We start from the raw sequence: 13,547 nt of genomic DNA on the forward strand, positions 1-13,547 counted from the left end.
GAAGAATGGAGAGAGTTACCGCTGAAGGAGTCGTCGCCGTATGTGAGCTTGACGTAGAGGGCGAATTCGGGAGTACCTGCATAATAATCGCCCCCCCCCCTGCCTCTGCCTTCTCGCTAGCCTCGAGAGGCTTGAAAATTTCGAGACGGCGGCGCCGGAGCCTGGCGCTTCCGGGCAGCAGCAGAGCGGGGGTGGGTTTACACCCACGGAGCTGGCGGCTTCCTCGTCGTAGGAGCCGCCTCGTCTAGAGCGACCCCGTCACTCTCCGAGACCCCCAATTCGGCCGATTGAGCTCGGAGCGCCTGAAGAGGCGGGGCGAGAAAATATGGACTCCCTTGCTTCATCAATACCCCCGCTCGGAGGGTAGATACTTGTCAAGCAGCGCCTGAGCGCTTACTGAAAAGTCGACCGCGGGATAGGGGTTGTCCTCGTAAAGGGAGTCTCGCTCTATGGACTGAACCGGGGGGTTGTCCAGTAAGCGCCGGGGTGGCCCCGCGTGTCGGCTGGGACACGTGCTCTGAGATCGACGAAAATGCTGGAAAGCACACGCGATCTTGGGGCACCCGGTTAGTCGGTGCACTGGCTGGCGATTTAACAGAATCGCTCGAGGATTTCCCGGGTGTCTGGTGGTTATTGCCCACTTGTCTCGCTTGATGCTCAGGGGCATCAGCGGGGTGAGTAGACGTCGAGGGTGGGGTGAACCCGCACTACTCGAAAGCAGAATGTAGCAGCATGAATAGCTGAAACATCTGACCACCGACACAAGGGTCTGAAGGAGGGACGCCCATGGCAACAGGGCTGGCCGACCTCACCTTCGACCTCTTCTTCTTCGCGGCCTCCGCCGGTGTGGCCGGGGCAGAAGAAGGCACAAGAGGCACGGGTGATTTCTTACGATTTGCCGCCCCTGGCAGGGCGGCCGTCAACAACGAAACTTCACCCGAATCTGACGGGGTCAGATTGTGGTCACAGTCTGATGTGTGACGCCTCTCGCGGTAGCAGAATGTAGCAGCATGAATAGCTGTAACATCTGACCACCGACACAAGGGTCTGAAGGAGGAACACCCATGGCAGCAGGGCTGGCCAACCTCTCCTTCGACCTCTTCTTCTTCTCTTTCTGCGGGCTCCGCCGGCGTGGCCGGGGCAGAAGAAGGCATGAGAGGCACGGGTGATTTCTTACGATTTGCCGCCCCTGGCAGGGCGGCCGCCGACAATGAAACTTCACCCGAATCTGACGGGGTCAGATTGTGGTCACAGCCCGATGTGTGACGCCTCTCGCGGTAGCAGAATATAGCAGCATAACATGTATGACTGTAACATCTGGCCACCGATAAGAGGGTCTGAAGGAGGAATGCCCATGGCAACAGGGCTGGCCGACCTCTCCTTCGACCTCTTCTTCTTCTTCTTATTTTGCGGGCTCCGCCGGCGTGGCCGGAGCAGAAGAAGGCACAAGAGGCACGGGTGATCTCTTACGATTTGCCGCCCCTGGCAGGGCGGCCGCCAACAACGAAACTTCACCCGAATCTGACGGGGTCAGATTGTGGTCACGATCAGATTGTGGTTACAGTCTGTGTGACGCCTCTCGCGGTCAGGGGCTGGGCGATCTCTCCCGATGCTGTCAACGGAGGACGACTTATACGGCAGAGATCCTGACCTGTGCCGGGGGGAGAGAACCGCACTCTCCCTCCGGACTTCTGGTGACCCGGTAGCCGGTGGGTCGCATAGCCCTATGGGTGCTGCGGCGGCAGGACCTAGTTTAGGCTTGGAAGCCTTGGCTACCACTTTTTCCTTTGTCCGAGACCGTGGCACCACAGTCTCGGCCTTCCTTCTCTTAGCATCCGACCGCAAATTCGGAATGCTGATCGACGCACCCTCATACTCACCGCCGCTGGGCGCTCACCGCGGCGTCCCTCCTGCTCGCCTGGAGGCGGCCGACTTCTGTAACTTGCAATCGGGACGGTCCCCGTGGAGGGCACCAGGTCCTCTGGGGCTGTGTTAGTCCCATTCAAAGATACCTCTCTCTACCCTGAAAAAGGAAAAACAAGAATTTTTCTTTTTCTTTTTTTTTTTTTTACAAAGATCTCGCTTAGATTAAAAGTGGAGACCGGAGTGGTCTTTCCCTCCTCCTAAAAGGAGTTTGTTTGAGCAAACAGAACAAAACAAGAGGGGAGGGGTAGGGAGGAAGAAGAACCTAAGAATAGTTTAGGTATCTGCCTGTAAGAAAATAAAAAGGAGGTCGGAGACTTTGAAAAAAGAAACTCCTACAAGGTTCCCCTACTATATTCTCTTTTTTGTGCCCGAAGGAAAAATTCGAAACAAAAATTCAAAAATGAATGCAAGTTCAGAAGAGAACGAAGTTTCCACCTGCGAAGAAACACAAAAACAAGCATTTCAGAGCAGGAAGAAAAGGGATTGAGAGACAAATAATTCCAGATAAGAGAAATTTTACGATAATTTCCAAGAGGAAAAAAAAAGTAACCTCCTGTGGAAAGGTAAAGAAATTCAGAACAGGAGGAAGGAGGAACGTCTCTAGTAACGATTCCAAGAGGAAGAACGACACAGTAAATCCTCAAAGGGAATCGTAGAGCCCGCCTGTCGAAATAAAAAAATATATAAGACTAGGAGGGAAGAGGGAATTGAACGAAGAAAACAATTCCGGGACAGGTCAAAAAAATTTCTAACAGGAAGGAGACCCCACCTGTAAAGAACAAAAAATTTTTTTTTTTTTTTTTTTTTTAGGGGGGATTGAATAACCAAACAATCATCAGGTATAATTGCGTAAGCCGAATTAAACAATCCCCGAAGCGTCTGTGAATAAAATATTAATCAAGAATTTTATTCAGAACAGAAAGGAAAAGGAATTGAGCTTTAGGATGCGCCTGTGAATAAAATATCAATCAAGAAATTTATTCAGAACAAAAGGAAAAAGGAATTGAGCTTTAAGATCCGCCTGTGAATAAAATATCAATTAAGAAATTTATTCAGAACAGAAAGGAAAGAGAATTGAAGAATTAATCAATCAATAATCAATCGAAAATCTTAATAAATCAATTCCAGAAAGCAAGGAAGGAACAGAGTTGAAGATCCCAACCTGCAAAAAGAAATAACAATAACACCCTCGACAACAAAGTGTAGAGGCTGTCTAGAATTTAATTCAAAAACGGCACCAAAAGCCACCACGCTTTGAACGTGAAGAACAATAACCAAGACAGGTGGTGAAGGCTTGCTGCCACGTAGGCAGGCCAAGCCCGGTGCCTCGCGAACGCGCTAGCGATGCGGCGCGACGAGAACTCAAACGTTAGAAAAACAATTTAAGTGTCACCAAAAACACGTCTAAAAAGTCACGCCAAGTGTAAATTCTGAACACAATCTTACACACAAATGGAAAGATTGAAATTAAAAGGGAGAATGCACCACAGATAAGCGAAAATAATATACCAAAGCTCAAAATGATTTGAGCTCTTAGGAGACTTATCTGAGCACGTCTTGACAGGTGGCTTGCCGAAAGCAAAAGAGGAAGATGGACGCTAATTGCGCGGTGATCATGGGTAGTAAGCCTGAACGGGAGAGGGCGCGCTCGCGCTTTTTAAATCCTTGGGAGTTCTATTCGGGTATGGCAGTCCAGAGGGCTGAACTAGCAAATCAAGTAGATGTATGGAGTTATTGAAGTAAATATTCTAATTTTCTCCTCATTGTCCTGTGAAATAAAGTTTTATTCCTCCCTGAACATGTTGAACTACATTGCTTAACATTTTATGGTTCAGTCAAGTTGGTCCTTATTGTCAAATCTGCAAAAATTGAAATAATGTATAATTCGAACAAAAAAAAACAAAAGAAATATCATTGATTCTCTCATTTGCGTGTGACTAAATTGTGCATATAACTATTTTGTGAAAAATATTTTAAATAAGTTACTTTAAACTGTCATATTTTTCTTATTTTACATCCGATATTGATGAAATTTTTAGCATTATGCTTGTCTGATTTTTCTCTATTGATTCAAATCAACACTTTCTGACGTGGACTTGACCTCTAAAATTCTAATAACTTTCTTGATATTAAACAGATTTTTCACAAACCTTCACCAACATTTTTTCTGCTATTTCCACAACAAAGTTTTAGTCAGGGTGAACTTCCGCTATAATAAATAATTCAATTCAATTTATTTTCATTCTTCAACATGATACATATAAATACAAGATCAATTAATTCAATTCAAATAAAAGCATGAACAAAATTCAACTTTGAATGAGATTCAATTATAAATGAACAGGCATGTCAAATTTAGATAATTAACATGCATGCCCATTCTTCTCATTATTATATTGATTATAATGATTTGAATTTGACATGCATGTCAATTTATATTTGAATCACTTATTGAATATATATATCATTCAATGTTGAATTTTATTTATGCTTTCATTTAAATTAAATAAATTTATCTTGTATTTATTTGTATTATGTTGAAGAATGAAAATGAATTGAATTGAAATAAATGCACTGATTATCAGTAAACAAATGAAATAAAAATTTATAGAAATATGAAACAAAGACACAAATGGTGTCCTCTGTATTAATAATGAAAACACAACAGCAAATTTCAATATCCAAATTTATTGTAAAACCAAGGAAAAACAGCCACTTCTACAAAGTTTATAACGGGACAAAAAAAAACTGTTTCTCAGAAGATGAATGATTGCATCTTCTATCATGATTTGGTTTCCAGAACTCATCTGTCTCCGTGGCGACAGCAACAAACCGATGAGAGGTGAATGTTCTTAGCTGGTGTCACCAACAATCTACCTCTTACCTTTCTGGAAATCAATCCCTCTATTTTTGTCTATTTCCTCTTCTTATTGATGTCTTTCATATTATGACTTTTTGAGATTTTTGAAGAAAATAATCATGCAATTGTTTTTGTCCTGAAGAAGAGCTCAATATTTCCTCACCAGTGAAAGTATACATTGTTTGAGACTATTATTTGCATTTGTCACAAATTAAGTATTTCTGTAATGTGAAATCTAAAGAAATTGAAGGATTAATATTTTAATAAAAAGACGATTGCAGTACAAACTGAAACCATCATGAATTACAAATAAACCTTTTCATCAAGTATAAAGTATGCAACATTTGAGATCTAGAGGTCATTCTAGTAGTGCACTCATGTATCCAGGCAGATCCAAAGACAATTGACTTGAATATCATCATCCAAAGCCTACTGCAAAATGACCTTGTACTACTTCAATACCAATACTAATAAATCAAATCAAATAGACATTAATAAAATTTCAAGTGTGGCTGTTATCGTTATTTAGATTATCAATCATATTTAAACGCTCCATGATTGTGGAGTGTTGTGGCCCAGTGGATAAGTCTTCTGACTTTGAAACAGAGGGTCGTGGGTTCAAATCCCAGCCATGGTGTAATTTCGTTCAGCAAGAAATTTATCCACATTGTGCTGCACTCGACCCAGGTGAGGTAAATGGGTACCTGGCAGGATTAATTCCTTGAATGCATGAGCATTGAAAGGCAGCTCGAGCTAAAGCCGGGGTGATAATAACAACGCGCCTCGAAATAGAATATTTCTAGATAGATGGCGCTATATAAATGCCTATTATTATTATTAAACTAGATACAAGCAAGTGTTCAATTATTTCAGCTTCATATAACTACATCCCACTGCCCCACATACCCAAATCCATGTATGTTCAAAAGTTCAAGCTGTAACAGAGACTCAGTATGTTTTCAGCAAATCATTAAAATGGTTCAGTAGCCCAAAGGGTACAAATACAGGTGCCTTAAATAAAAAAAAGAAGAGGAGCGAGAACAAGATAAGACCAAATTGAATGATACGACCCGTGTTTAGACAAGCATTAGCGTTTCCTTTTACGACAATTTAACCTGGATAAATTTGTCAGATTTAGAGTAACAGGGCCAGAGATTAGTAATCAATAATCGAGATCTTCTTCTCTCTGAAGCGATTCTTGCAGGGCATTTGGCGGCAGGCCCTCTTCTTTTTTTTTTTTTTTGTTTATCTGATTTAAATGCTATCTGCAGGGTTGATTCAATACTATGATTTGGTTTCGTGTTATAGGTTCTAGGCTTACCAGAGAATGGGGTAATTATGTTACTTGATGAGGTTTGGATGGGCTCTGATGGCAGCGATTGTACACCCCAAACTGAAAATGTCTTTGCCCTCTCACGATGGTTTGGAAATTGAAGATACCCCCCCCCCATTTGTTTTTGTGTTGTAGGTTCTAGGCTTACCAGAGAATGGGGTAATTATGTTACTTGATGAGGTTTGGATGGGCTCTGATGGTGGCGATTGTGCATCCCGAACTGCAAATGTCTTTGCCCCCTCGCAATGGTTTGGAAATTGAAGATACCCCCCCCCCCCCATTTGATTTTGTGTTATAGGTTCTAGGCTTACCAGAGATGGGCTCTGATGGTGGCGATTGTGCATCCCGAACTGCAAATGTCCTTGCCCCTCACAATGGTTTGGAAATTGATGATACCCCCCCCCCCATTTGATTTTGTGTTATAGGTTCTAGGCTTACCATAGAATGGGGTAATTATGTTACTAGATGAGGTTTGGATGGGCTCTGATGGCAGCGATTGTGCACCACGAATTGCAAATATCTTTGCCCCCTTGCGATGGTTTGGAAATTGAAAATACCCCCCCCCCCTTCCCACTTACACCTCCTACATTGCTTCTGTAGAACATTGTACACTTGTTTGTGTAACTTGTTTGTAAGCTGAGAAAACAAGTTTGTAGAGAGTGAGAGTTTTATGGATTAGGTGCTCAAGGCGCTCCTATATTACCCTGGCTAAGCTAGTCGACCGATTCCGGTGCGCACAGCTTTTTGAGGAATTACTTCCTGCTGGTACCCATTTAACTCACCTGGGTTGAGTGCAGCACAATGTGAGTAAATTTCTTGCTGAAGGAAAACAGGCCATGGCTTGGAATCGAACCCACGTCCTTCAGATTGAAAGACGACAGTCTTAACCACTAGACCACGACATCCTTGATTAGGGAATGTTTGAATAAATGAAAGATATAGAGATGGTCAGGAAACAGAGAAGTTAAATGAGAGAGAGGTGAGAGAAAAAAATGTAGAGGGAGGTGCAGGGCATATTCACCCCCAAAAGTGCCCTTAAGAACCCTGGAAATTCCAAAAGGATCCAGAAAGAGAAGGAATGAAAGTAAAATGCTATAAAAATCTGGCAGAAAAAAAAATCATGTAAAAAAAATTATCAAAGTTTTTCCTTTCCCTCCATGTAGCATATATATTCAAGGAATTTAAGGCACATTTGATATTTTCTTTTTTCCTCTCCAAAACAGAATTATAAAATGATAGAAATGATTGATAGGTTTGAATTGGCAGATTGATTTTAAAAATTAAATTGTTAAGAACAAAGTAAACATCCCAAGCATAAATTTCTTATAAAACAACAATAGACTGGCAATCACAAATTATATTCTCTGTACGTATCTGTTAACACATTTCATACAAAAAAACATAGCAAACACATGGACATGTGCAAAAAGTTGCAGTTAGAAGTGATACTACGCATTCTTACACTAATTTCATGCTTTATATGTGTACTGTGAGATGGGTTCTATATATGGACACACTCTCTTTTCTATGAAAACACCTTTTATTATTGAATTAGTCAATAGCGTAACGTAAAAAAAGAAAGTTCCTCTCCATGCAATTTCCTCTCTACTTCCTAGATCTCTCCCTCTATATCTGTCTACCTACCTCCCTACTTTTCTTTCTATCTCTTTCTCCTTGCTACTCTTTCTTTTTCATCATTTCCTTCTCACCCCATTCACACAAGAGCAATATCAAATAGCAGTGTGAAGGAACTTGGAAGATTAACCAACCCCAGGGTTCCAAGCTTTTCAAGAAAACAAAATTCCCTGAAGTTTAAAAATTCCCTGACAATTTCCTGATGATTATTCAAACCCATTCCCAGTTTTGTATGTTTTTTAAGTTGTTACCTGAATTACATGTATATTCTGTATAAAAACCAATAATGTAAAACTAATTAGTGCCACCAGATGCAGTCATTCAATGGATGTTGCTTTGACATGCAACAAAATATAACAGAGTCTGACTGACTACTGTGCTTTCAACTTTTGGGCCAATCAAAATTCCCTGATTTGTCCCTCATTTTAGGCATTTTCCCCTGATTTGAGGTATTTTTTATCAGATTCCCTGATTTTTTCCAGACTGGAAAAAAGTAAAATAATTTTCCCTGATTTCCCTGATGGTCAGGGAACCCTAAACCCTTTTCTGAAAAGTGATGCTGTCATTTCTGGTTTCCTATTTATTCATTTTTCTATTCTATTGGTGGGGGTTGTAGTACAAGTGCTATGCGTTATTCGTCTTCTCCGTAATGCTCTTTAACATATAAAATTTATTTTTGTTGTATAAATGCTCTTTTAAAGCTACAGTATGAATCATACACAGGATACAGGTAAGTCATTTCCAAACTTTCCCCCTTGTATATATTGACACTGCTACAAACATAAATCACACAAAACTTTTGTGAACATATACTAATTGATATTACTGATTGATATTTTTAAGGAAAAATATCAAAATGGTAAAATATTGGCATAATCCTTGTCAACCTTTGACACCAAGTACAATAACAAAAAATCTATTGTCTGAATGGGGGGTCTACCTCTGCCTCTCTTATTTCTGAAGAAGCTCTTGTTTTATCATCCCTTTCTCACCCAATGACGAAATCAATGGATGTAGCTAGGGGGGTAGAAGTCTTTGAGTTGTGACACTGTGAGTACGGAGCAATGCGAGCCACCTGCACGCCGTGACATTGGTTAACCCCAAACTGCCCCCGGAGCCCCCATTATGTCTGATATACGCAGGTTCCACCCACACATAATTTAGCAAACATCTCATTCAAAATACATGTAATTTGCTGTGCTTGATGAAATGCAGACAGTAGAAGCTGTGGTGTTACGCCGGTGTAGACAGAGGACCACACCAATCACTTTACACCGGTGTTAATTTAGTGTTAGTTAAACACCTATGGGTGTTTTTACAACACCTTTGGTTGATTCAAACAATATTGCAAAAAAAATATAAAAAAGAGGGAAGCAGACACATTCTAAGCACAGGAAAATGTATTATTGTTAAAAAATATTTGTTTAGGACACTGATAACACTTCATTTCACATACATTTCTCCTAAAATTGTGTTAAATAAGTGCAACTATGGGCTTCAGAGCAGATGATTATCTCTCTTTGTGGAAGCGCCGTGGTCTAGCGGTTCTGACTCTTGCCTTGTAATCAAAGGGTCGTGTGTTCAAATCCACCATGGCCTAGCGTCATTTGGCAAGGCGTTAATCCACACTTTGCCACTCTCCACCCAGGTGTTAAATGGGTACCCGATAGGATGTGAAAGCCTATATGTAGTATGCCTACCAATTGAGTCTTGGAACTCTTGTTGGAATGCTCCCCAGGGAGTGGAGAAGGTGCATACATTGTATGATGGCATGCAAGGATCCGATGACCGGGGTAATAATATGTCTGTAAAGCGCTTAGAGACGTCGTTCCGATGTATTAAGCGCTATATAAATGCGGAATATTATTATTATTATTATTACTCTTGTATTGGGGGTGCAACAATAGATCTCCACCAATGAACAAAGGATACATAAAAAATTCATTAAATAAACCTTTATATTTCACTGTTGAAACTATCACCACCTTCACTGGTGTAAAGACTACTTTTATATAGATAGAGGGGTTTCATTTTCCAAATTCTGTTATTTCATGCAAAACCTTGGATCTCTCAAATCTGACCTACAGACATACACAGGAAGTGCGCTTGAATTCATCCAATTACAATACCAATCCCAAACTTTAATTAGGTCAGAATCTCAAACAATCCATGCTTAAAATGGAACCTGGCTAAAAACAAATCCCGACTGTCTTTAGCTAGGTCAGTAATATAACTGCCCCTGAATTGACCATTCCGTGGATTGTTCACTGAACAAGATTGGACGACAAGGGCCAAGGAAAGGGTTTCAGTGTGGGTTGCAAGAAACGACAGGACAGAGACCACTAATTTGTAATTTACGGGTAGAGCTATCCCCGGCCGAATCAGAAGAGACAGTCATGCCAGTTTGTCACCAAGGACGCCAGGTCAATTCGAGGACCGATCCATCCAGCCATGAAATTGCACCTGATTGTGGGAGATTTCAGAGTCGAGTGATTTACAATCCCCCCCCCCTCCCACTTGTCCCCATCCAAGAAAAAACATTGATGATCTTTTCCAGACTATCTTCATCTCTGATTTCAACTTCTTCATCTTTCGTTCCATATTTCTGTCCTATTCTCTAACATTTAGCATGTATCTCTTACTATCTCTGATCAATAAATTTCTGTAATTCTGTTGTTTGTTACTTTGTACCCCCCCCCCTGCCCTTAATTTTCCCTCAGTTCCATCCTGCTTTTACTCCTTCCATCTTTCTCTCACCATCATCTATTCATCTTAACCTTTATTCATCGCTGTGTGGCTTGCATCTGTTGCTCTATGATTTTTTTTTTATTCATGCCCCTCCCTGCCTCACCTTCTCCCCCCCCAAAAAAAAAAAATAATAATTTTCTGCAAATGGCAAATAGCAAATATCAGTGAATTAGATCAAACAGTTCTGAACCCTCTTTCAATTGGACCAAATGGAGAGATACAATAAATTAATAATCACAAATAAAGTGAAAAGATTACAACTGGTAGCAGATCAAGTGATAATTGGAACAAATTATCACACCAATGGGATACACCAAGGAGTTGCACCAGAATAAGACCAAACAAAGTAATTAGACCAAAATGCAATTAGCATGGTATTAAATATGTGAATTTGATTAAATGGCGAAAGCCAAATATTTGACAAAAATGCAATTCGCATGGTGTTACATAATCTGTAAATTAGACCAACTGGTATCAAACCAGCAACACTTAGAGGTCTACGGTAATTTGTGAATTAGACCAGCTTTTGTTAGACTTAACAAAAATTAGACCAAATGGGTTTAGTCAAAGTGGTTTCGGCTAATATGTTAACTAGTCCACTTGGTCCTAGACCAAAAGGCCATGGACCATGTCCACTACAGCACACTTACACATAAAGTATGTTCATATCTACCTCTGATTACAGTACGGTCTTCTAATATACATGTAACACAATTATACAGTTGTGTTCAAAGGTTATTGAAACCCACCAGAAGATGCACTCCTTCATGCTCAGTGTTGAATGTAGACAACAACACTACAATGATCGGCAAGTCCAGTGGGCCCTTTCATAAAGCTGTTCGCAATTTAAGAGCGACTTAAAGAACGACTGGTGAACCTTTCTTACGTGCTTAACAATCATCAATGATTATACCATTTCCCCCCACATTTTCCACAAGAAAGGATCACCAGTCGTTCTTAAAGTCACTCTTAACTTACGAACAGCTTTATGAAACACCCACCAGAGAACTGTATTGAATGTAAAATAGCTGACTTCCCAATGAAATATCTCAAACATGACAGAGCTTGAGCACTTCAAATACGTTCATTTTTTTTCTGGTGAGGTTTACTAACGTTTGAGCATCACTGTATGTGACCAGCCAACCCAAATCGACAATAAGTCACCCAAAATTAATTTTGCTTTTTTTTAGCATGAAAAGCCCATCCTAAGCTTTAAAATGATAACTTGTCAAAACTGATGAACAATAATCCACACAAGCACTCAATTGGCTGGGGAAGATCAGTGAGAGCTTGAAAAGATAAGAAAACAATTTCTATAACTTCCTCAAAAAATTAGAAATATTGAATACCCTATTTACATACTTTTTAAAAGACTTTTACGGGTAATCAGTGATTAAAGCAATGAAAAATATGTTTACACATTTTGAACATGATTACTCCACTTCAATTATGCTCTTGTCGTAACACTCGATTGCCTACCTTCATTGAATGGTTCACCAGTCAGTCCCATACAGGTGAATTCGTGTCGGCCCCTTTCCCACGCCCCCAGTCTGCATTTCCTTGCTGAACGTGAAGCATTAATTGGAATCAGTGAGGCGGAAGGTTGCTATTCATTGGCCCGGTGGTATGAAGACAAGGTTAGGATTCCCGGTAATCTAAAAGGTTCCTCCAACTAGCCTCCCACCAAGGCTTTTACCATTTTTCCCTCTCCCTGTGAAGGTGAGAAATATAGGTTATGAACTGTTAATAACCTCTGCCAGTTGCATACTAGATATGAGGGGATCATAAATAAAAATCAATTTGAAATGGTATATATAATTAATCGCCCATGACTTCTCATATGGGACTGAAATCAGATAGCAGATTAAACTATGGGTAAATGCTTAAACATATAATATAATTCAATTCAATATTGAGGTGAATGAAAGACAAGGCTTGATGTGAGGCTAGTCCAAGCTCATTCATTCTCTATCAGAGACACATCAATGCATGCTATTGCATTTTAATGATTTCCTCCTCTGTACAAATGACATTCAAACTTTTCAAACAAATACTTAGATTTTTACAAAGGAAACATTCAATATTGAAATCATAGGATTAGCAGATAATTACAAAGATACTACAAGCAGAAGATTGGACACTTCAGCGATTTTTTTTCCTCAAACATCAATAATTATTAATATTTTTCTGCCATTTTTCAAGTAAACTTTTGGCCACAGCGAACTTCTCCTTTAATGACCAGAACATGTTTAGACAAGTGTTAATGCAAAAACCTCCATGTTTTCCCCGAGTGACCGGCTTTAGGAGTCAAGGGCGAGTCAGAAAGCAATCTAAGACCATCAACGCTAACTGTAATCAGCTGCCAAGTCAGCGAAACAACACACAAAACAACGGATTAAACAGTAAGAACAGAATGCTCATCACTTGCTTCATGTGATTGGGGATTCCTTTGAGTGGGGGAAAATGTTGATTGCAAATGGATGATGCTGTGCTAGTGGTGGATTTGGAATGTTTGTGTGTTCAAGGGTGTTTGTTTACTTATTTCATGGATTGTAGTGGGAAAAAAAGATCATAAAAATTTCTGGCCTTCAATACTAGTACAAACAAATGTTTACATTCGCTCGAGGCATTTAATGATTACATATTATCCAACTGATTTACAATTCAGTTTATTTGCAAAATGATTTTGTATAAATTCACTTGGAAAACTGTTGACACATGCTTTATATATATAATTTGATCTTCAGATATTGATACCTACATTTTTATATGATTGTGTCAATAAATTTTGCAAAAACAGGTGCACTTTTGATTTTGATCTCCAACAAAAAGTCGCTTTTCCTCATGCAGGGTATACAATTTTTTCTGTATCTTTCAATGTAGGCCTACTGGATATTTTTTTGTCTTTTAGACCAGTATGGAATTCATTAAAATGAATAAAAGCACAAAATATGTTTGAAAAATCTTACTGTAAAGTCAAACATAATGGCAATGAATGTCATACCTCTAACCCTACATATTCAAATTTTCTTCACTTGGATGAAC

The sequence above is a fragment of the Lytechinus variegatus genome, chromosome 8 (genome assembly GCF_018143015.1).
Source record: "Lytechinus variegatus isolate NC3 chromosome 8, Lvar_3.0, whole genome shotgun sequence".
Classification (NCBI taxonomy): domain Eukaryota; kingdom Metazoa; phylum Echinodermata; class Echinoidea; order Temnopleuroida; family Toxopneustidae; genus Lytechinus; species Lytechinus variegatus.